The sequence below is a fragment of the Melospiza melodia genome (genome assembly GCF_035770615.1).
Source record: "Melospiza melodia melodia isolate bMelMel2 chromosome 7 unlocalized genomic scaffold, bMelMel2.pri SUPER_7_unloc_1, whole genome shotgun sequence".
Taxonomy (NCBI): Eukaryota; Metazoa; Chordata; class Aves; order Passeriformes; family Passerellidae; genus Melospiza; species Melospiza melodia.
Genome location: NW_026948497.1, coordinates 7,751,677 through 7,772,110, shown reverse-complemented (window position 1 = coordinate 7,772,110; position 20,434 = coordinate 7,751,677). Strand labels below are relative to the sequence as shown.

The window sequence follows — 20,434 nt, the reverse complement described above, 5'->3', positions numbered from 1 at the left end:
CAGGCCAAAGCTGGGCTCAGCAGCCAGGGCTGCCAAGGGCTGGGTACAGAGGCTGGGGCTGACAAATGTCCTGGGCCCCCTCCCTGCTCTGTCCATGCCACCAAGGGCACAGAGCAGCCTCCTCTCTGGGCCACTTGCCTGTTTGCAATGCCTTGCACAGGCGCTGGCCCTGCCCCACAAGGCCTGGCCTGAGTCCTGCCCCTGCACGCTCAGCCAGGCTGAGGTGGACACTGATGGTTTCTGGGCCAGGCTCTCTGAGCCCAGCCCAGCTCCCTGCAAGCTCTGCCAGCTGCCCTAGCTCTGGGCAGCACCAAGGGCCTCTCCCCAGCCCAGCCGGCTCTGGCCCCACAGCTCTGCTCAGGCCAGGCTGCTCTGGGCGCTGGCCCCACGGCCTCAGCCCCTGGCAAGGGCACAGCAGCAGCTGCAGCTGCCACAGGACTCAGCCCCAGCCATGGGGGAAGGTGCTTGGTCAAGGCCAAAGGAGGCTCCCTGGCTGCCCTGCTCCCCTTGGGCTGAGGTGCTGAGAGCTCTGCAGCCCCTGCTGCCATCCCATCTGCCCAGGGCAGCACAAGAGCCGTGGCCTTGGGGCCCTCAAGAGCTGCTCCTGCTCCAGGCCCAGGGCCCAGACCAAAGCTGGGGCAGCCACAAAGCTGTGCCCATTTCTGTTCATTGCTGCTCTGATGGGCATGGATCCTCAGCCACTTGAAGGGTGCTGATGAATTTTATTACTCCACAGGCCACTTCTTTCTTGGGCTCTTCAGTTCAGGAATTCAGTGAGAAAAGCTCATAAACATTTCTTCTAAACACCCAAACAAGACAAGCCCTTGGGAATAATTCAAGTCTTTAATCCTTCTGTGGTTAATTACACAGCTTTCACAACTCTATTCAATGTGAATCTACTATATTGAAAACAATGAAGAGAGAATTGTTTTGTCCTGTTCAGTTTTGTTCTCCTGTGCATAGACTGAGATCAGCAATGTCCAATTGATATTGACCCCCAGCACCTCCTAATGCAGTTTGAACAGATATGAAAATCAAAACCCTTCATGGCTGAAAATCACTCAGATGTCCCTACCCCCACCCCAATATTTCTCCCATCCAAGCCCTGGGACTCAGAGCAGCTGAGGAAGGAAGTCACATCCAGGGATGTCGCCAGGGCTCAGGATTGGGGCTAGGTCAGTTAAATCTCTTTATTGCTGATCTGGAAAGCTGCCCTGGTCCCTTGCTCAGGGCTGGTGTCAGTGCCCAGAGGCAGAGGGGATCCCTTGCTGGGGGCTGTGCCATTGCCACCTGCCCTGTGCCGCGCTGGCCGCTCTGGCACCAGGAACCAGCAGCCACCGGCACTGCCAGGGCCAAAGGCCAGGTCAGCCAGACAGAAAGGGGCGGGGCTGGGCACTGTTTCCATGGCAACCGGCACTGGGGGGGATCCAGACACGCTGGGGAGGGGCTGGGGCTGCGGGGGAGCTGGGCAGGGGACACAGCCAGGACAGGGGACCAACTGAGCCCGGGCATAGCCCAGAGCAGAGCACATCATGCATAGGGTATGAAGGGGGGAACAAGGAGGAAGGGGGGAATTTTGGAGTGAGGGCTTTTGCCTTCCCAGGGAACACTTAGGCAAGAGGGGGCCCTGTTTCTCCAGTGGGCAGGGTCACTACCAAGGACACAGACACCAAGTTAAGGAATTGTGTCATTTATATCACGCACAGCTGCAAAGATTTACAAAAGGATAAGCTCAACAAAGCACATCATTATTAGTAAAGAATTACAAAAGAAGCTCAGCAATCCATCCAGTCATGACTACCAAAGGTGGCCTGCAATGATTAAAGAAAGATCCATCAGCAGTTCCCCTCAGGCTTTACCATCACCCAGACCCACACATCAGCTGGGGAAGCCAAGGACTGCAGAGCCACTCCCAGACACTGGGAACTCCTGCAGGTGCCTCCACCTTTGCAGGCAAGGAGGCTCCAGCCCCACTGGGAGAGGACACAGCTTTTCCACTGTTAAACAAACAAGCTGACATCACTGCTACTTGTGGCAATATCTGCTTTCATTCTCCTCATTGGTTCCTCCCAAAGCCTGGCCAGGACTCAAGGAGGAACCAAGGGAGTTGACTTTGATCCTTCAGCCCCAAACAAGGCCAGATGGGGCCAGGTCTGGTTTCTCAACACAGAAAGATGAATCCTTGTTTTATCAAAGAACGCATACACTGATCATTTTGGTAATAACTCTTCCTTAAGGACTGGATACAAATATAACATTTGGCTGGAAGGTTCCTCTAGAGGTGAACTTTACCTCAGGGCCTGTTCAGGCCATGATCACAGCCTGCTCAGGCCTTGGTACTTGGATCGGTCCTGAGACCTACAATGAACTATAACCTTCCTAACAATTCTTTCAATAACACAGTTAAGACTGAGGTCAATAATTGTGCTACCCTGTCATGGGGTTTAATAATCCAATCTTGTTCATTATTGTTTAACAGAATTACTGTAATTTCTCCTGGATATTCTGCATCAATTCCTCCTGCCACGACAGGAACACTTTGCAAGGCCAAGCTGCAAGGGAGCAGTTACCAAAGCAAAGTGTCCTGGAGGAATCTGAATTCCTGTTTTGGTATTGATAGCTCTCATTGGCTTTGAATTTATACTAATGAATTCCAATGCATGAAGGCCCAGCCCTGCAGCCTCTGGGCTGGCCCTGCCAGGGGCCATCACAGCCAGAACAATTTCCCAGGCACCCCAAGTCTCACTGCCCATGGCTGGATTTGCAAATTGGGGGCAGCCGGGCACAGCCAGGGGGTTTCCATTTCCCCAGTGGGCCATTGTGAAGGGCATGAAGCACATCTGGGAGATGGGTTCTCCATGGGCAAAGGTTCCCATCTCCTCATTTTTTCAACTGCTCTTTTAACGACCCCTTCACCCATTCAACCAATCCTGCAGCTTGTGGATAGTGTGGTACATGAAAAACCCTGCAGGCAAAATCACTGTATTTTTCACAGGAACAGACAAAGCACTGTGCATCACAGTACCAGCACACCCTGTAAAAATAGCCAATTTCCTCCCTTCCTCCTTTTTTCATTGTATACAATCTCACAAAGTTGACCACTGACATTAGGGTCCTGGCCAATCCTGTTCTGTAGGGTATTTTGTGTTACATGCCTGAGCAGCCAAAGATACCAAATTAGTATTGTCAGCACTATTTCACATTATTCTTTTTTTATATGTACATATTGATATAGAAATATAGATGTAGATATGTAGATATAGACATATATATAAATCTATAAATATAAACATGAAGGTCTTATTATCGTATAAATATGTATATACTTGTTTATTATATTGATATTGCACTTGCACAAGTGCATCTGAGCTCAAGATTAAAACCTTCTTCTCTTGCTCCATGTGGGAGCATTCCAACAATAATTGCTCCTTCTGAAGGTGCTGTTTCCTATGTACTCTGAACAAATTCATCTTTGTCTGCCCAAACCCACAAGGTTGTTTCCTTTTCCATATGCAATTTTTGGATGCATTTGAAGACATCCAGGGGTGCAGCTTCTTTTACCCGACTGCCCCACTACTCCCACAGGGCTCCAACCTCAGCCCACTCCAGAGCCAGGGAACTCCAGGGAAGGGCTTCCCAGCTGGGAATTTCTGATGGGACAGATTCCTCACATTTACACTGAACAAGTGACATTTTGTTGGCATCTGGCCAGACTGTGCCAGTTTTGTTTTGCCAGTGGGCAGGGTCATCACCAAGGACACAGACACCAGCTGAAGGAATCAGTGTCATTTCCTGCAGTTCAGAGCAGCAAAGAATCACAAAAGGAGCAGCTCAGCAATGCAGCCAACCATCCCCACCAAAGATTGCCTGCAGTGATTAAGAAAGATCCAGCAGCATTTACCCTCAGCCTTTACCATCCCCCAGACCCACACAGCAGCTGGGGAAGCTGTCACAGCCAAGGGCTGCAGAGCCACTCCTGGGCACTGGGAATTCCTGCAGGTGCTCCAGCCCCAGGTGAGGCTCCAACCCCACTGAGAGAGGGCCCAGCTCTGACAGTGCTGAATGAACAAACTGACAGCACTGCTAGTGTGGCAACATCTGCTTTCATCCTCCTCTTGGGTCCCTCCCAAAGCCTGGCCAGGGCTCAAGGAGGAACCAAGGGAGCTGACTTTGACCATACAGCCCCAAACAAGGCCAGATGTCAGATTTCATGGCCTTGGCTGGCTTCTAAATACACAAAGGTCAAGACATGTTTCACTAAGGAGTGGCTACATCTATCACAGTGCTAATCACCATGCATATTTCATTAGGGAGCAGATACAAAGATAACCTTTGCTTGGAAGGTTCATCCAGAGGCCACCTTTGGCTCAGGGCCTGCTGTCCAGGCCTCACTCAGGGCTGGTGTCCAGGCCTTGGCACTTCAGGGACGTGGTTTAGTGCTGGGCTTGGCACTGCTGGGTGCCCGGCTGCACTGGCTGAGCTCAGAGGGCTTTTCCAACGGAAAGGATTCTGTGATTCCATGATTATATCCACTGCATTCAGCTGGGGCTATTTTAGCAGCATTGCTTTGCTCCAAAAGTTCCCTCTTGCCCAGCTCCTGTGGCCTGAGGCTTCAGCTCTTTCAGCTCCTGGTGCTGAGCTGCTCATGCTGAACGAGACGGCTCAGAGAGAAGAACACAGTCCATGCAATTCCTTCTGGGACACGGAGAGGGGAGGCTGTGCAAACAGGAGCATTGTTTGCTGTGGCCTCCTCTCTGCCCTTCACGCCTTTCAGCGCTTTGAACCAGCCAAGAGCTTTCTCCAAGAGTGTAATGGAGCAGCTGCTCCTGCTCCCAGGCCTGGCTCTCTCCAGTCTCTGCCCTTGCCTGGTTCTGTCCCTCTTGCTGTGCCCTCCGTTCCCCCAGGGCTCGCTGGCTGCTGCCCAGGACTGTGGCACTGGCACAGATCCAGTGCTCCAGAGCCTCCTTTCTGTGCCCTTGCAGCTGCCTGGGCACAGCAGCCTTTTCGATCTGGAAGCTCCCCATGGACAGGGAGTGCCCAGCTCCGTTCCCTGCACAGCCTCCAGGAGCCCAGGGCTGCCATCTCCAGTCCCTGCTGGCACTGGGGGCTCCCAGGTGCCTCAGGCTGCTGTGACACCGCTGCACAAGGGAGGGAAGAGGGGCAGGGGCTGTGCTCAAAGTCAGCTCCATCTGCTGCTGCTGCTGCTGCTGCTGCTGCTGCTGTGGGGTCATTTGTGCAGCCCTGGCCCAGAGTCAGGGATCAGATCCTGCTAGTCTCTTCCAGCCCTGGCTGCTCAGAGTTTGGGCCTTGGAGCCTCAGGTGGCCAAAGGCAGCTGCTGCTGGTGCCTCTGTGTGCCCGAGTTCAGCAGTGCTGCTCCATCAGTCTGTGCCCAACAACGGGGAAAAGCCTCAGCCTTGCAGGGCCAGGAGCTGCCGGGCTCTGCCTGAGCAGCTCAGCCAGCAGGAAGGGAGCTGCTCCACACGGGAACCAGGAGCAAACGACACTCCTTTTATAGGACATGTTTTCTACTGAAAGGAAAAAAAAGGAAAAAGTAATCAAAAACTATATAAAATGTGAAAGATAAAAACAAAACCCAAGTGTGCAGTGAAAAATCTTCTCTAACTTTGAATTAAGAGGCAACTGATCTTTTGAAAGAAAACTCAGTTATTTACTTTGTAAATGTGCTGATGGCATGGATCCATCGTACTGACTTCAGCAGTCTTTTCAAAAAGTTTTTGGGGATTGTTTGCAATATTGTTATTTTAAATTGTGGTCGAGGCAAGGCTTTGTGCCCTTCCAGCTCCAAACAGGACTGGGAATGGAAACTCTGTCAAAGCCCAAATCCTTTACAAGATGACCTTCCTTCTCAGCCTGGGAATGGGCTGCACATTCCCTTTGAAACTGTCAGGGATTTCTTAGAGTCACAAAGTCCCAATTACGGCTTTTTACTCTGGTTTGGAAGTGCAGAAGGGCAATTCTCCATCCACCAGCTCCAGACTGCACTTCCTCAGCAGCACGGCCCACTCGCCAGCTTTGGCCCACTCGTGGCACTTCTAGAGGAGGAAGAAAGTGCAATTGCACAATTCCAGCCAATCAAGAAGGAAGAATGGGACAGACAAAAGACCCTGTGCAGATCCAGGTGTTCAGCTGGGACTGTGGAGAGTTTGGGTCCCTGCCAATTGCATGTGTGTCCCCAGCTGCAATCTCTGGGCCTGCGGCAGTCTCACTCACCTGCCAAAGCAGAAAGCTCAGGCGCTGTGCTCGCAATGGGCTCGTCTGATGCAGAGCTGTCAGAGCAATGTGAGGGCAGAGCCAGCCCAGCTGGGCCCAGGGCTGAGCCCAGCAGAGCCCTGGCAGAGCCCAGAGCAGCCTCAGCACCCGCAGAGCCCGGCTGCAAGGAGAGAAAGCAGAAACCGCCCGTCAGCTGAGGGCTCCTGTGCCCTTGTGCCAAGGCCTGCAGTGCCCAGGCCATGCTGGCTGTGCCCAGAGCTGTGCCCAGAGCTGCCCATCCCTGCTGCCTTTGGCAGCAGAGCAGGAGGGCAGGACATGTGCCCAGCCTGCAGCCAGCCACGGCACATCCAGCCCTCAGCAGCTGCCCAGAGTCAAAAAGCAGCTGGGCAGCTGACTGAAGAATTCATTGCGTCTGCCCCAGCTAAGGGAGAACCTTTGGTGCCCAGCTGTGCCATGCCCAGATCTGGGAGCAAGCCCTTGCCTGTGAACTCACCTGCAAATTGGACCTGGAGCCTGGCTTTGAAGAGGTGCCAGAATCCAAGTCCATCACCTTCAGCTGGCCAGGCCAAGGAAGAGATTGTCATCCTTGAGGTTGTCCTTGGTGTCTCCAGCACCAGCCCCACTTGGAACAGCTTCTCCAGGGGCTCCTTCTCCTTCCCTGGGGTCAGACCAGGCTGTCAGGGCTCTGCCCAGGGCCTCAGTCATCCATGAACCATACAAACAAAACCGCGGGGATGGTGGCCACCAGTGCTTGTCACACCGGGTCTCCAGCTCAGCTCCAGCCCAAGAGCTGCATGTTCCCTTCTGCTGACCCCTGCTCAGAGCTACAGGCAGGACAAAACCAGCCTGGTTTGCTTTGCCACTGATTGCCAAGAGATGCGTGGAGCTGGTACCTGCCAGGCCCCTGGATCCAACTGTGCACGTTGATTTCTTCAGTCTTCTAGGGCAGGGAAACACCCTTCACCCAAGGATGACAGAAAAGCTCTTCTAAGGATGGCCTGTCCGAGGGTTGCATGGACAAACACCTCTTAATAACATCTTGGCACTCTGGGGAGAGAAACCAGAAATCACCAGTCAGTTGGAGAAGTTGCCCTCCTGTTCCCATGCCCAGGTCATGCTGGGTGTGACCAGAGCTGGGCCTAAACTTCCCCATGGATGCTCTGTTTGGAGGACAGCAGGAGAGCAGGACATATGCCACCTCCTCAGCAGCTGCCAGAGTGGGATGCCCATGAGCCTGCTGCTGTCTCCCAGCACTGGTATTTCCCCCGTGCCCAGAGATGAGGATCCACCTTGAGAGAGCCATCGTGGGAAGAGGATCCGCCCCCTGATGATCTCCTGGCCTCTCCTGAACGGGTGCTTCCCCATGACCAGGTGGCACAGCAGGAGGCCCAGGGACCAGATCGTGGCTGCCTCGCCGTGGTAGCGTTGGTGCTGGATCCACTCTGGTGGGCTGTAGGACAGGGTTCCTGTGGAACACAGACACAGCTCAGCAGGGGGATGCTGCTGCTCCCAGAGCCCGGCCCCAGCATCCCTGGGCATGTGGGGGCTGCCCCAGAGGCACACGGGGTGAGCGCTCCCCTCTTGCCAGCACTTGGGACTTGTGCACAAACTCACGGCTGGAAAAGAAGCCACTGGACTGGAAGAGGGCAGCAGAATCCCTGGGAAAGCCCAACCATGACACACAAAGGAAAAACCCACCCAGTAGTGGAGAAAACCCACTCTCCTCCCCACCTGCACGGCCCCCAAAAATGTTAATAAGCCAAGGCGAACAAGGGGAGTGGAGCAGTCCAGCCCTTCCTCGCCTGCACACCAAACCATCCGGGGCATGCGGTCAGGCCTCCCTCTCTGCTGCCCCCATGGGGGTTTGTGTTGGGCTGGCTGCCCCAGCTCCAGCCCCAGCCCAGGGCACAGTGGGTGCTGAAGGCTGTCAGCAGGGCTGGGAGCCGGCCGCCCTCACACCCCACCCAAATCAACTCGGCTCCAGCATCAATCCCATCCCGGCCGCAATAGGGGGAAGCCCCAGTGCTGCACCCAGGCTGGGCCACGAGATGCCCAGGAGCACCCCCTGCGAGGGCTCACCTGCAAATTGGGTGTAGGCTGTGTCTTGGAGGAAGGCGCCACAGCCAAAGTCGATCAGTTTCAGCTGCCCGCTGGCCAGGTCGACCAGGACATTCTCAGGCTTGATGTCCCGGTGCAGGACCCCGCAGCTGGTGCAGTGCCGCACGGCCTCCAGCACCTGGAGGAACAGTCCCCGCGCCTCCTCCTCCGGCAGGAACCCCCGCTCCGCCAGGAAACCCGAGAGCTCCTGGCACCGCTCCGGACGCTCCAGCACCAGCAGGAAGCTGTCGGGGAGCTCAAGCCACTCCAGGAGCTGAATGACACCGCCACAGCCACAGGACACCCTGGCCAGCAGCACGATCTCCAGGGGTGCGCTGGTGCCGTCGGGCTGCGGGAGGAGCACGACGCCGTCAGTGGGGCCGAGGCCGTGCCGGGGCTCTGGGAGCCCTCAGCCAGCCCGGGATGCTCTGCATGCTCCGCTCAACCCACGCCCGCTCTCCCCGCAGGGCTCACGGCGGCTCCCACCGTGCCGGGCCCCGGCTCCTCGCCGCCCGGCACGGCCCGGCTGCTGCCGCTGGCCCCGCTCACTCACCAGCTCGCCCCAGTGCCGGATGCGATCCCTCGGCACGCGTTTGATGGCCACCTGCGAGCGAGGGAGAGCAGCGGGCTGAGCTCGACGCCCGTCCCGTCGCGCCCCGACCTTCTCCTCCTCCTCCCTCCTCCGCCCCCTCCGCCTGCTCCCGCCTTCGGCCCCGCCGCTCACCGGGACGCCGTCCGAGAGCCGCGTGGCTGCGAAGACGCTGCCGAAGCCGCCGCGTCCCAGCAGCGATCCCAGCCGGTACCGCTCCTGCAGGGCCTCCTGCGCTTCCCCTGCGGGCGGGACGCGGCTGTCAGCGCTCGGCCCGGGGCCAGCAACGGCCCCCGAGCGCCCCTCACCCGCCCCGGGCCCGGCATCCCCACCCGCCCCGGGCCCCGGCGGCTTGGGGCCGGAGGCCGCGCTGCCGAGCGGCGGAGCTCGGGCCGGGGAAGCCGCAGCGGAAGCGGCGGGAGCGGCCGCGCCGCGTGTGTCCTCCGCAGGCCCCGGGAGGAGCCGGGGCCGGGGTCGGGACTGGAGCCTGCGTCGGGTCCGGGGCCGGGGCCGGGCTCGGGCCAGGCGGAGCCGAAGGGCGGCGATGCCGCCTCCGCACCACGCACTGATGCCCGCCCAGCAGCGCCACCGCCAGCACGGCCAGAGCCGGGCGGAGGCGAGACCGCGGCGGGACGGCCGGGGCCGGGCACGGGGCAGCCCCGCCCGGGGCCGGGGGCGGGCCGGGGGCATGGCCCGGCCCGGCAGGGGAGAGGGAGACGGGGAGAGGAGAGGGACGCCGGGCAAGGGACCCCGAGAGAAGGGTGCCCGACAGCGGGAAAGGGAGAGAAAGAGAAAGAAAAAGAGAAAGAAAGAAAGAAAGAGAGAAAGAGTGTTCGAAAGTATCTGTTTGCTGCTGCTGCCACTGCTGCCGCCGCTGCTGCCGCCGCCGCTGCTGCTGCCGCTGCTGCAACTGAGGCACCGGGGCCGTTCGTCCCCGTGTCCGTTCCCCGCTCGCCCCACGAGCCCCACGTTCGAGCCCCGCGCGCCCCGGGGACAGCCCCTCCGTCTGTCCAAACACGGGAACTCTGCAGCGCTGAGCCCGGATGCAGAGCCCTGACTCCTGCGCACTGGCACAGCGATCCCCTCGCTTGCTGCTGTGCATTGTCCTTGCTGAGGGGCAAACACTGTCGGTCCACCTTCCCTTGGGGTAGGATTCCTAACTGACCCCAGCACTGCACTCACACCTCCAGCGTTACTTTCCTGTAAAAACAGAGGAAGGAAAACTCTGTGTGGCTCATGATATTTTACAGTGTCTAAAAATCTGTAAGTCACCGATCTTAGAGGTGAGGTGCATCTGGAATTACTGGGATGGAGAAGTAGTGCAACATGGAAAAGGGGAGCACAGAAATTAATAGAGGAAAACATCATGGATTGTTTCTTTCATTTTCATTTCACATCTGGAAAGCTGTTTGAGTTTTCCAGGAATCTTCTCTTGTCTGCTCTTCCCAAAAATCTCTCATGGAGAACAAGGTCAAGCTTCTGTCACAAGATTTGCTACCAGGAAATTATGCCACTGGTGCAGTTTTCATTGTGACTGTGTTGCTTTAGGGCAAATTTTGGGAGGAAACCTCCAAAAGGGGCCTGTCTAGAAAGCAAGGTCAAGCAGCCCCTCCCCCTACTAGTTCAGGAAAAACTTCCCTTGAGAAAAGTGAAAAAACCCCAGTTTATTTAACAAGTAAAGTATTCACAAGCATGAAAAATGAATAATATTAAATAAAACCTCTGACAGTGCTGAAGAGATGGCAAATTCAGAAAGTCCTTTTTGTGGGTTGTAGTTGGCTCACTCGGTCTCTCCTGAGTCCCTCTGGTGCTGGAATGCAGCGTCCCAGAGCTCAGGGGGCCACAGGTCTGAGCTGCTGCCAGTGTTTGTCTGGGTTTTCAGTCCAGAGCAGGTTTAAACATTTCCAAGAAAAAGGAAAGTCACATTCTGAGGAACTTCTCTTCCTAAACTAGCTAAAACCAAATTGCTAGACCTGGGCTGTGAAGGCATCGGGAAATTTCCAAATCTGGGCACTGGCAGTCCCAGCAAACACCAGAGCTGGATGGTGCTGGAGCCAGAACCTGCAAATTTCCAAATTTTGGCTTTCTGTGCCAGCAAATCACTGGACTTGGGCTGTGCCAGCACCAGGAAGTTTTCAGATCTGGGCGCTGGTGCTGCCAGCAAACACCAGATGTGGGTGGTGTCATTGGCAGAGAAAGAAATCTGCCAGATTTGGGCTCTGCTGGCACTGAGAAATTTCCAAATCTGGGTTCTGGTTACATGAAACACAAGATGTGGGGGCGGTGCCAGGCCCAGTAGCACGAAGCTGCCACGGGTTTTGGATTTCTGTGCCAGCAAATTGCTGCACTTGGGCTGTGCCAGAATAGGGAAATTTCCAGATCTGGGCACTGGCAGTGCCAGCAAACAGCCCATTTCAGGCTCCAGGCTCCAGGCAGGACTGGATCTGGATGCCTTCCTCTTTTCTTTCCTTCTTTCCTTCCTTATTTCTTGGGATCCTGCTGCCGGACAACTCCAGATTGGGCAGTGCTGGCAAGGGGAAATTGACAGCTTTTAGCTTTCTTTGCCAGCAAATTGCTGGACATGGGCAGTGCCAGAAGAGGGAAATTGCCAGATGTGGGCACTGGCAGTGCCAGCGCACACCAGATCTGGGTGGGGAATGTGCCAGCACCAGGAAATTGCCAAATGCTAACTTTCAATGCCAGCATATTGCTGGAATTATGTTGTGCAGGAACCTTAAAAATTCTGGATCTGGACACTGTGGTGTCAGCAAACACAAGACTGGCTTGCTGTAGGTACCAGGTATTTGCAAGGTTTTGGCTTTCTTTGCCAGAAAATTACTAGACTTGGGCTGTGCTGGCACTGGGAAATTCCTGCATCTGGGCACTGGTGGTGCCAGCAATCACCGGATCTTGGCATTGCCAATGACAGTAGCAGGGAATTGCCAGGTTGTGGCTTTCTTGACCAGAAAATTGCTGGACTTGGCTCTGCCAGAACAGGGAAATATCCAGATCCGAGCACTGGCAGTGGCAGCAAACACCAGGTCTGGGCACCTGTATTGGCATCAGGAAATTGCCAGATCTTGGCTTTCTGTGCCAGCAAATTGCTGGACTTGGGCTGTGCCAGCACTGGGAAATTTCCAGATCTGGGCACTTGCCCAGCAAACACCAGACCTGGGTGGTGCTGGTGGCAGTGCCGGGAAGCTGCTGGGTTCTGGCTTTCTTTCCAGAAAATTGCTGCATTTTTTGCAGCCTGGTTTTGCTGGCACTGAGAAATTGCCAGATGCTAATTTTCTGTGCCAAACTGTGGAATTAGGCTGTGCAGGCATCTGAAACATTCCAGATCTGGGTACTGGCAGTGTCAGCAAACCCGAGATCGGGTTGCTGTAGGTACCAGGTCTTTGCTTGATTTTGACTTTCTTTGCCAGCAAGTTGCTGCACTTGGGCTGTGTCAGAATAGGGAAATATCAAAATCTGGGTACTGGCAGTGCCAGCAAACACCACATTTCAGGAAGGACTGGATCTGGACCCGTTCCCTCCCTGCCTGCCTCCCCCAACAAGGTGCCAGAGGGGCTGGACAGCAGCCAGGCAGAAAGGGACCTGCAGGGACTGATGGACAGCAGGCTGGACATGAGCCGGCAGTGTGCCCAGGTGGCCAAGAAGGCCAATGGCTCCTGGCCTGGATCAGGAATGGTGTGGCCAGCAGGAGCAGGGCAAAGATTCTTCCCCTGTGCTCAGCACTGCTTGGGCAGCACCTCGAGTGCTGTGTCCAAGTCTGGGCCCCCCAATTTAGGAAGGACATGGAGTAGCTGGAGCGTGTCCAGAGAAGGGCAACAAGGCTGGTGAGGGGTCTGGAGCACAAGTCCTGTGAGGAGTGGCTGAGGGAGCTGGGGTTGTTTATCCTGGAGAAGAGGAGGCCCAGGGGAGACAAGGTGGTGTCAGGGCACGGATTGGAATTGATGATCTCCATGGCCTGTTCCACCCTTGCTGATTCTGGGATTCTCTGAAACCACCCTTGGAGCAGTTGCAAGAGGAGCCCTGGGCCTCCTCTTCAGAAGCTCCAGCAGCCCAGGTCGCTCAGCTTCTCCTGGCAGCCCCAAAGCCCCTCCTGTCAGTCCTGCAGAGCTTCTGCAGCTCCTCCTCACTGCCCAGAACAGGGAGCCCCAGAGCCAGACACAGCAGCCCAGATGTGCCCCCCTGGCCTGGGGTGCCTCTGGCAAGGGAGCAGCACCAGGCACTGCAGGAGCCTGCAGACAATTGATCTGAAGGCCAAAGCTCCTTAGCTCCTCCTGAAAGAGCAGGAACAGTTCCTCATTCCAGAGTGGTGGAATGCTGGGCACCGCAGCTCCAGGTGAGGACTGGACACAAGTTTGCTCCCACTGAGAGTGCTGTGATGGGTTCTGCAGGAGCTCTGGGCTCCTGTGCTTGCCAGGCACAATGAGGAGAGAAGGAGCCAAGTGCACTGATGTGGGAAATGGATTTGTAGAAAGTTTTTAGAGCCTAATAGAAGGCCCACAAAGTATGAATCTGTATATAAATCTTGAGACAAGAAATGCTAACTTAAAAATTTCCATGGAATAGGACAGATATTTTTGAGAGAGAAATGGAGCTGGAAAAAAGTTTCAAAAGATGGCCTTGCAAATAAGACTTTGGAAAAACAGAGCTATTAAAGATGTATTTTAGTGGGACCCACAAAGAGTATTTTTAAATCGTTGGCTTTAAGGCATCTACAACATGGCATGGCAAAAGGCTGATAGACCAAGAAACGCTTATAGTGTATTATAATTAGGAAGTAGTTGGTTTCTGATTGTGATGGCATGAATTATAACATCTGTATTGTCTCACCCTTCTCATGAGACTGAAAATGGAATAAAAGTTTTTAAAACACCTCTCAGTGTCCCCATCTCTAGGTCAGGAAAAGAGTATTATCCAACACACTGACACACCTTTGCCCTGAGCATAACCCAGGCTGGACCAAACACACTGAAAGGTTTCCCCTTTGGCCCATGTCCTGAAACATCAGGTCTGCTGTTTGACAACTCAGGTTGGGTTTGTGTCATGGAGTTCCCTCAGAAATACTGGGTTTGTCTTCCTCTGTGCCTTCCCCTCAGCAGCCTTGGGGATGCTCCTGTGTGAAGCCATCTGTCTCACACAGTTTCAGACAACTTCAAACAGGATATTGTGCAATAAATCATTTCCTCTGAAGTGTTCCAACAGTCCCTTTCCAGCAATAGGAAATTATTACTAATAGATGAAAGTGGAAAACCCCCAACAGTTTATTATCAAACAGAATCCCCCCATGACACGCGTCACAAGAAGGCGCCGGGGTCTCTCTCGGAAGAAAAGGAGCTGTCACGGAACAGTTCCAGCAGCTGATGGAAGCTCGGGGACTCGTCCGGCGTCGGCTTTCTCCCACGGCAGAGCTCCATGGAGCGGGCAGGGCAGTGAAGCAGCTGGGCTGGAGCCCCTCGCTGCCTTGTCTCCCCGGCGTGGCTCAGCCCACAGACTCTCGGGCTGGGAGCGGGGCCGCTCCGCTCCTGCCACCACCGTGTCCCTGGGCTTGGACAAACAGTTTCCTGCCAGGAGAGCCCTGCACACTGCTCCACAGATCTTTCATAAAGGCCCAAACCAACTCCAAACACTCTGTCTGCAGCAGCTTTTCACAAAGGGCTGCAGCAATCCAGGACAGCTGCAAGTGAGTGTTGGAAGGTTCTTGTCTTGTTCCTCACAGCAGAATTCTTGATGATCTGATGCAGTTTTATTCAGATGTAACATGAGAGCTAAAGTTTTTTGTTAAAATAATTAATGATGAGTAACAAGCCTTGGGAGCATGAGGTACAGGACTGATGTGTGAAAGCATGAGCATATCCTCCAAAGTGGCCAGTTTAATTGTCCATTTTATTACTCTTGTATTTACTCCACACTAATAAGGAAAACCAAGCTTTGCCCTGAGGCAAAACAGGCATGGGATACACTACAGTCCCTTGCAGGCTCAGCAGGGCTGGCAGTGACACAGCAGGCAGTCTGCTTCATTGTGAACCACTACAGAGCTGCATCCCAATCTGGTTTAAGTAGCGTGGTATTATTAAGAGCTCCTTTTCTGCATGAGACACAAAACGGAGATCCCAAATGATCTTCATGCAAGCATGCAGTAAAGAACTGCTCCTGCTATCCTAACAAAGCGTTTGCTTTGGCAATTACACTCTTCCCATTCATCTTTTGATGCCGACACTTCAGGTTTTCCCCCACACCCCTGCAAGGCTGGCAGTCGCTGTTTCCCAGTTCCTGTTCTTCCCTAGAGATGGTGCAGTGGCTGCTTTGAAACATAAAGCCCTGAGATCTGGACAGCTTGAAGGAGCATGAAATGCTAACTAAGTGCTCGTATTAGTAACACCCTGGTCTGCACTGCCCAGTGCTCTGCAGCAGCAGCAGCAGCAGCAGCAGGACCATGCATCATTCCTGTTGGTGGATGTTCATGTTTCTGGTGTGCAAGAGCAATGACTTTGAGGAGGGACAAAAACGCCCCTCTTCAAACACTGGTCGTGCAAGGAGATGTGAAGTTTCACAGCCTTTTCTAGGATATTTCAGAAAGATCTAAGAGAATATTGTGGCATGGAGTAGGTCCCTAATTTTGTCTCCAGAGGAATCCCCACAGGGCACATTGACTCTGCTGCTGATGGCAACCCCATAAGCTCATGGACCAATTTTCCCTGCAATGTGCCTCCCTGCCTGAGCTTTACTAGGCTGGGACTAGACCCAGAGCTAAGCAAACACATGCAGCCAGGTGACATTGTGTAACATCAGAAGCTGGCAACCCTGAGGACTTTACTGTCAAAAGGTTACAGTTTGTACTGGGCACAGAAGTGTTTTTCCCTAAGGCAAAGCAAATTGAAATGTGAAGTTTCAAAGCTTCAAATGACTATGAAAGGAAACTGCAGAATAATTTCTGGAAGGGCAGCATTGTCAAGGATCATGCAGCCCACCAAGAGCTGGAGCTGAATCCAGAATTGCTTCTTCCAGCTGTACAGGAATTCATTCCACTGGCAAGCACTGGTCCATGGGAACAAATGATCCCCTAGCTCTGGGCTGAATGGCAGCCAGGCTGCAGTGCAGATTGGAGGAACCCTTGTCACTCGTTATTGGCCTCCCAGTGCACTCATCCTTCTGCAAACAATGTGCAAACAACACAGCTGGACTGCAGTCCCGGATAAATACACATACAGGTGATTGCCAAAGCAGTGCATCATTTCCCAGTGAAATCCATGACCTCTTCTTACCTATGGAATTGTGATTGAAGACACCTGTGAGCCAGATCTGTGGGAGATTGCAAAGGAGCAAAGCTTTGGGATTTGGGCACACTTCTCTTGGTTTCTTTGCTCAGGCCTTTGGTGAGCACAGAACACACCTAGGTAGAAAACCTTTGACTAGATAGGATCTTTTGGATCCATTGTCCCCCAGACAGGTCAATGGTGGCCCTGTTGTAATGCCAAGTAACAAAGAGCAGCACAAATGACACAAAGAAAAGATGGCCAAAGAGGAAGAGGAGAGTCCCAGTGAGGAAAGGATGTGGTGAGACACTGGCACATCGAGTGAGCTGCACTCCCATAATCTCTAGGCTGGCAGGTCCTGGTCTCACATTCTCCTCTTGGTTTTTTCAATTTTGTTTATTTATTTACTTTTTTTCATCATCAAAATGAAATATATAGAATTAAAAACATGCCATCAAAACTTAAAGACAGAATCAAAACACATTAGTTCAAAACTACATCTAAAGATCAGAACATATGTACATCTGTAACTATCAAGCCTAACGCATCAATCCTATTCTTCAAACACTCTTCACACAGGCGGCAGATTCTTCCTGAGCTTGGAGGAAAGAGAGCTCTTCTGGATGGGAGGCGAGGACTTTGTGGGTGAGAGAACATCAGAAGTGTTCTTCCAATGGAAACTGTGTTCTTCCCAAGGAAACTTCTCGGTAGGACTGTAACCAGCCAGATCTGCAAAATGGAGACACAAAGTTTAACAGAGAGGCAAACTTTAACAGAGGCCACCATGTAAACCTAAGCATCTGAAGCTCCATAATTCCTGGGACACATTTCCTGGAAATGTCCAAACAGCTGCACAGGGAAACATGCTCCTGCTGGCAGACACTGAGGCAGGCCAGGGCAAACCCTGAGCCACTTGCCCAGAGCTGGCACAGGCCCAGCCTGGCCTCTGGGCTGCCCTGGGACAGCAGGGAGCCCAGAGCCCTGTGCTCCCCAGGAATGGCTCAGCTGCACACGCACCCTCCTGCTCCTCTGCCTGCCCCACAGCTCAGCAGCCCCACAGCTCCAGGGGCACTGGCAGCAGCACAGCTCATTGCAGGGGCACGTGCAGGGCACAGCTGTTCCCTGGCAATGTGCACAGCCTCTCTGGGCTGCCACAAGACCCTTCCTGCCAGCAGAGATTGGCCCAGCTCCCCCCTCACCTCTGCATGCGGCTGAGCCATGACTGCCCTTCATCTTGTCATTAATCTGGAGCTGCTCCAGGCCCCCATGCCATGACTAGGAAGAGCAATGGAGAGAGCGGGGGCAGATGCACACCACAGAGACCTGCAGCAGGATTGAGGCTCTTTTCAGCCATGTATCCCCAAATCTGCAGAACTTTGGGAAACAACAAATGCAGGGAAAACACGTTGTGGGCTATGAAGTTGCAGAATATCCAGCAATGCAGCCTGTTTCTTCTGTGGGGCTTGGCAATAGATCCATCTGAATGTTTTACCCTATTGCAAAGCTGAGGAAAGGGTGGCAGACAGTTTAGCCAGGCTGTCCTGTTCTAGAGAGTGTCTCTTGGGAACTATCAGGTCCAGCACCAACATTTAAGGCAGCATTTGCTCCAACTGTCCCATGGCTGTCGGCCTGTGGAGGTGCCTGTAAAGTGATTCATCTTCTCAAGGCTAACATGAAACATCAGTTCGCATAGAAAGTAGAGCTCTAAGGCCAGGACAGTCATACAAGACTCCTTTGGCAGGAGCTGCACCTGCTGTGCAGGCTGTGCCACACCCAGCAGATTGTCCCCCATGTGCTCCACGCCCCAGCAAGGACCCTCCTCATTTCTCAAGTTAGTGGCATCATGAGGAGACATGGTTTTCCCAGGGCCTCTGTGGTTAGAGATGTGAAATACCAAACACTGCTCACAGCTGCAATTGCAATTGCCCCTCTGCTCACAAAAGCACAAGGCTCTATCCTTGGCCTTTGCAGGCACTTTCACTTCCCCATCAGTCACCACATCTAGGAAAATCTGACAGACTGGGAGAACTCAAGGAAGCAGCAGGAAGCTGAGTCAGAGGATCTTTAGTTTGGATATCAGGAAAAAGCGTTTTTCACCCAGGGGGTGGCTGGGCACTGGAACAGGCTCCCCAGGGCAGTGGTCACAGCACCAAGCCTGACAGAATTGAAGGAGCATTTGGACAGCAATCTCAGGCACTTGGTGTGACCCTTGGGCTGTTCTGGGCAAGGCCAGGAGCTGGACACGATGGTCCTGATGGGCCCCTTCCAACTCCCCATATTCTACAGTTCTGTGATTCCGAGAACTAATGGGCTGCAGGAGGGCAGAAATAAGTGACAAGAGGAAAGAAGTGAGGTTGACTGGAGAATCAAGTCACTGAGTTCACAGAAGATGCAGGATACAGGACCCTTCCCTCCCAGCAATCCCATTTTCTGTCTCATCCCTTCTCCCATCCACACACACGAAGGTGAAGAATATCACTAAAAGAAGAAGAACCTGCTTGACTCCCATGTCCATGAGAGCAGTCATTGCTCATGCAGGAGTCACATTCTCCACCATGATCCCCAGGGTCTGACTGGCTGCTTTCTGAACAAATTCTGGGGAGTTGGACACCATCTGGAGAAGGACCCGAGCAACCTCATCCACCTGAGAGTCCATGTCCTTCTTCAAGGTCACAGAGAGCTCTCCCAGAGTGACAATGGCAGAGCAGGACACCTTGGAATGGAGGTTGGTCACCTGGGGAAATCAAGAGGGGAAACATAAGAATCACCTTGGAAAGAAAATCAGTTGCCTTCAACAGAAGTCCCAGGAATTGACAACACATCCCACTGTGTCCAGAGGAACATAAAATTACAAGAAGAGCAGAAGAGCACAAGCACAGAAAGGCACTTACTCTGGCACCAATTTCTGGCCTCAGACCTTCTCACTGCAGGCCTAAAATAAAAATTTCTTTAAGTGTTCTACTTAACCCTACTAAAATGTCCACAGCTTTGATTTTAGGCCCTTTTACTAGAAAATAAAGCAAGGGCTGCTTTCAAATCATAAATGCACAAGTGATAAAGATAAAAGAGTCAGGTGCTCCCATTCAAAAAAGCAGCACCAGCAGTTGAAGCACTCAGCCAGGAAACAGAAAACACAGGCTCAGGTCTACAGAATAATTTGCAGTGTTGAATTACAGCTTGGGCAGAGACTGGGACTCTGGCAAATAACGTCATTAGTGTCTCAGTTTTTTGCATTTGCACATTGCATTATAAAGGCTCCACACTCAAAGATGAGTGTCAGATACCTGACCTGCCAGTAAATACAGCTGCATGTGCCCACAGATCCTACAGATAGCTGACAGACACTAGAAATCTCAGGCAGAAATGAAGGCAGATCCTGAGCACACATGGGGATGAACATGCACATACCTACTCTACACACCGTGTATGAAGTATGGGGGACAATTCAGAACAATGTTCTCACCTCGCTGGTAACTGCCAAGCAAACCTCACCAAGTCTACAAAGCAGGACCTCTGAATGGGATCCAGCCAGGTGTCTGATGGTGAAGAGTCCCTCCTCCTTCAGCTCCCTGAAAGGCAGAAGATTGATTTTTCTCTCCACCAAGGCAGCACCCTCTGAAATGACCAGGCTGGCAGCTCAGTTGAACAGTGGGAGGAGCTTTTCAAGGAGCCCTTAATGAAATTGTGGAACGCGTTGCCCCAGGATGCTGTGGCTGTCAAAAGCATTCACAAACCCAAGAGGCAAAGAGAGGGGTTTCAGAGTGGCCATTTGAGAAGACAGCCTTTCTGATATCTCTGGCACATGAGGCCCCTCTGTCACTGCTTCCTAGGAGCTGTGAGACCGGGCCATGCTGCTGTTTGTTGTCACCTCCCTGTACCTGTCCCTGAGACACAGTGCCACTGGGCTGTTATTGGGGCATTTTCCTTCTTTGCCAGCCCCAGCAGGCATTCAGCAGGGAGAGTCTGCACTACCACTCTGGAGCTCAGTTTCCACTCTATGATCTCGGCCTCTCTGTCACCCCCTCCACTCCCCCTCACACATTCCCCAAAAAGCAGCAGGATGTCTGCTGGGACCCCCTCAGCCTGCAGGAAGGCCAAGTGGGTCCTGGCCTCTCCTGACCCACAGCACAGCTTTCTTTCATCCCAGCATGGAAATATAAAAGCTGTATTATCACATCACACAGAGGGCCAGGAGCTTTTTATTTTGGCTGCAAGTGTCCACAGAGCATTGGGGAAGAGGAGTAAAAGAGT

At 53.4% G+C, this 20,434-nt stretch overlaps 1 long non-coding RNA gene across 1 annotated transcript; it reads right to left on the bottom strand.

Moving 5' to 3' along the window:
• Positions 1-16,713: 16,713 nt before the first annotated feature.
• Positions 16,714-19,777, bottom strand: LOC134432845 (uncharacterized). Its single transcript, XR_010031410.1, has 3 exons — positions 19,647-19,777; positions 18,678-18,917; positions 16,714-16,912 (listed from the first exon to the last, which is right to left on the bottom strand). It is a non-coding gene; the product is annotated as an uncharacterized LOC134432845 (long non-coding RNA).
• Between the last annotated feature and the right edge of the window lie 657 nt (positions 19,778-20,434).